The 4,141-nt window shown below is 40.9% G+C and overlaps 1 non-coding gene across 1 annotated transcript; it reads right to left on the bottom strand.

Annotated features, from left to right (window-relative positions):
• Window positions 1-1,048: 1,048 nt before the first annotated feature.
• LOC122752169 lies at window positions 1,049-1,155 on the bottom strand. The gene has a single exon (XR_006355963.1). It is a non-coding gene; the product is annotated as a U6 spliceosomal RNA (small nuclear RNA).
• Window positions 1,156-4,141: the final 2,986 nt, after the last annotated feature.

Genomic DNA, 4,141 nt, shown 5'->3' with positions numbered 1-4,141 from the left:
GACTTCACTGGGTTTCTTTCAGTCTAGATTATCTGAATTTTTATTAAGAAAACTGGAATTAGAAGTAATGAGAGAGCTGGGTTGGGGAGGGGGATAGGTGTTCTATTTTTTTTTTTTTGTATTTTTGGCCTATATGCAGATACAAATATAATTTTTGAATGGATGTGCAGGTAGATGGAATAAGGGCCTCACTGCTTGTGTGTGTGTGCATGTGTGCGTTATTGAGTTTCATGCACAGGTGTGGTGGAATTTTCTAACATGCTGCCAATGAAGGAGTGTGTATGGGGACCTGGGTGACAACTCCCTAGCCTCCCTGTCATTCTTCCCCAGCACAGTGCTGGAGAGGATAGCTTGCCTGGAGATAATTTTGTTTAATCTTGGCAATCTTCCGGGATAGACTTAAGTAAACAAAGATCAAGCCACTCACAACCTTAATTAGGCTACACATAAATAATGGATTGCCAGATTAGTTGAGAGCATACAGGAGGGATGTGAGAGCAATAAAACCGACTTTTCCTAAGTGGTCCCTCTTCCAAAGAGATCGCCTTTCTCTTGAACTGACATCTATATGAAGGAGATACAGTAGAGAAGTAGCCAAAAGGGCATCTATTGAGCTGCTCAGGCCTTCAGTGGTGAGTTTTTTCACTATGCCACCTTCAAACGTCTTACAGTGAAAAATGCATTAGATTTGATGTGAGAAGACCTGAGTTCAAGACTTGAGTTCAAGACTTTGATGTGAGAAGACCTGAGTTCAAGAGTGGAACACAGAATCATGGAACCTTAGAATTGTAAGGGATGTTAGGGGTCATCTAGCCCAACCACTACCTAAAGCAGAAGAGTGAGACCAGGCTCCATGATCTCTTGCAACATCTTCTCTGCCTCCTTTGTTGGCTCTTTATCCTCTTCCAGACCCCACAAGATGAGAATTCTCCAGAGATGTCATTAGTTTTCTTCTCTTTGTTTAACATTCTGTCTTCTTGGCAATCTCATTTATTACTCCCAAACATATATCTCTAGTTCTAATCTCTTTCTCTCCATTTTTAAATTAAAAAATATGGAACACTTCATGAATTTGCATGCCTTCCTTGTGCAGGGGCCATGATAATCTTCTCTGTATTGTGCCAGTTTTAGTATATGTGCTGCCTAAGCAAGTACTAGTCCTAACCAATCTTCTGAGCTCCAGACCTGCTAGACCCTGGAACATTTGAGGGGGTACAGGCTCTGGACGAAGGAATTTCTCACTTTCCCCCTAATATTGGTACTGTACCTAAGCAGTAATAAAGATACCTCATTCGGTAGGTCCTCTTTAGTTCATGTCAGTAGTAAAGGGAAAACTTATCTCTTAATAGGAAATGATTCTTTGGGAGTGGAAGGAATTTCTCACTCTTTTCCATTTCCCATCAGCCATGTCACTTTTAAGCAGAGCTTTTCAACCAGAAGGAATCATTGTGTCCAGACAGACAAAGATACAGAGAGGCAGTCATTCAAGAAAGGAAGCAGCTTTAAGGAGTGAAGCCCCAGGAAGCTAAGAAGAGAGCTAGTTACGGACTCAAGAGAGTGCTAGCCTGAGAATTGAACTGAGGAGAAGAGAAGACCTTGGGAGTCTAACTAAAAAAACCTGCGCAGAAGAGCTGATGTGCCCTTGAAGAGTATCATGAGGACCCCATAGGAGAAAAAGGACTACTAGGCCCTGAAGTACTAGAGTGCTGAATAACCTTGGCCACATGCAGTCTTTACAAATGTACCTGACTGCCATTATACTGATTTGTACCCACTCTTCTCACTAGGTTTGTGTATTATTGGCAAAGTGGACTCAGGTTTTAGGGGGAGAGGCTGTTGTGCAGCTACACTGCCACCTTGGTAAGTATCATCATTAAGAACCAGCCATGACTATATAACCATAGTCCATGCTAACCGAGGAGGCTGAAGTTGATTGACCAATTACGTTTGGAAGTTATGAACTGCAGTAGAGCCAAAGCTGAATGTTCATCCTCATTCAGTTTGGTATAAATATGGTGATCCCCAAGGAGCAGGCTAAGCAGGGGTAACATCCTATGGAATGGTGATCTAGTTCTACCAGTTGGAAATGGAACAGGTCATAGCTTCTATGCTGATCAACAGTCTAGTTGGACCCAATGAGCAGACATTGTACTTCAAGGCTAGGAAAAATAAGGAGACCCCCCCCACCTGACCTTCTCCCCACCCGAAACAAAAAACAAACTCACCCTCTAGAGACCCAATCATTAAGTTGAAAGACAAATTGAGGTAGTAGGCCAGAAAGCATGTTATATTATCAATAAAGGAGACCAGAGAAGGCTTTGATTTTATACTTTCATGCCTGTATACAGGCTATCCCTCATGCCTAGAATACATAATCTCCTTACCTTCTTCGAGCCTTAGATCTATAGTGATAGGATTACAAAAATCAAAACTTTAAAAACTGACCATAACAGCTCAATAGTAAAAACAAATCAAAATGCAAACAATTTGCTTCTGTGCTAAAAATTTTAGCTAAGCCAGACAAATGCTGACCACATTCAGATGACAACCTTACCCAGTAGGTAATAGGGAGTTACTGAAGACTTTTGAGCAGACTCACTATTTGTTGAGATCCATGAATAAGGAAGTGTAGTCTATTAGGAATGTTTTGGTAGATGGAATGGAGGGGTAGGAGAAGGGAAGAACAAAAATCAGTTAGCATTCTTTTACAATAGTTCTGGTAGGAAGTAGGATGATAACAGTGAGATTAGAGAAAGAAGGAACAGATCCAAGAGGTATCAAAGAAGTGAAATCAACAGGATTTGGTAACTGCTTGAATGAGGGAGATAGTTCCAAGGTTATCAGTATGGGTGATGCAGTGAAGAGTCATGCCAGGCAAAAATGGGGAAGTTGGAAATGGGAACAGATGTAGAGGGGAAGATTGAGAGCTCTGTTTGGGGCTTTTTTTTAGTTTGACAGGCTGGTGGACCATTCAGGTGGAGATGGAATGAGATTATAGTGTAGGCAATTTAAGATGCAGGTCTAGAGCTCAGAAGAGATGCTAGGACTATAGATGTAGATTTTGGAGCAATAAATGAGATTTCCTAGGAGAGAGCAGTATCCCTGCAATCTGGAAAAATCCAAGTAAAATTTTTTGGCTCTCCCTTTGTACCTGAGAAGTCTGAATTATGATAGTATTAAAAGAGAAAATATGTTGATATTGTACTATAAATACATATATTTTATGCATTTCTAAGTTTCTAAACATTTTTTGTGTTGTCTGTTGGCCTTCATGCATCATTTGAAGCTTCTGCAAAACTTCCCCCCGCAAATTCCCATTTAATTTTTTTATGCTGATCTGTGATATATCAAAATCATGATGGGGAAAGTCACAATGTTGAAGGTTAACTTTATGTTAAATAAAGAGAAGAAAACTTTATCAATAGATGGCTCATTTATTTTGTGAATGAGATTTAAGAATAAGTAGTACTTATACCCTCTGTCCCCCAAGCATTACCTTGCCTAACCAGTGCCTGAAGTTCTTAGTTTTATTAACTAACACTTGTGAGAATTGGAATGACACCCCCTTCTGGGAGCGACATTGTGAGCTTTGGCCTGAAAAGAAACCATGTGACTTTGGCATCTGGAAGTGACCTTTCTGTGGTTTCAAAGGTCAGATCAATGTCAGGAAGTGATGTCTGCCACCCGTGGGTCCTGTCAATCAGTGTTATCAGCCAATTAGCTTGGGACTGTGTGTGTGTGTGTGTGTGTGTGTGTGTGTGTGTGTGTGTGTGTGTACGTCCCTGTTTCCTGTTTGACAGGAGGTTCTGGGAGAAGCCACTTAGGAGTGGGGTTCTTTCGTTTCCGGAAGGGGGCTTGGAGGCAGAGACAGGCAGGATAGGGAGAGCAGGCAAATATCATATTTTATCCACGTGTTTTTCTTTACTAACCCCTAATATACTTTAATAAATACTTGATGCCCAAAGATTGGTGCTATACATTTTCTAATTTAAGGAGACCACTCATTAGATTTTAGACATCACAGCTAGAATTTTAGGCCCTTACACACTTGGATTAGTTGACAACCATTTGAGAACAATGTGCTAGAATAATGAGACACAGAAGGAATCGGGACCTAGAGCCAGGAGAGGTCTGGGTTTGA

This window comes from Dromiciops gliroides, chromosome 3, assembly GCF_019393635.1.
Source record: "Dromiciops gliroides isolate mDroGli1 chromosome 3, mDroGli1.pri, whole genome shotgun sequence".
Classification (NCBI taxonomy): domain Eukaryota; kingdom Metazoa; phylum Chordata; class Mammalia; order Microbiotheria; family Microbiotheriidae; genus Dromiciops; species Dromiciops gliroides.
This window is presented reverse-complemented; position numbering and strand designations above follow the sequence as displayed.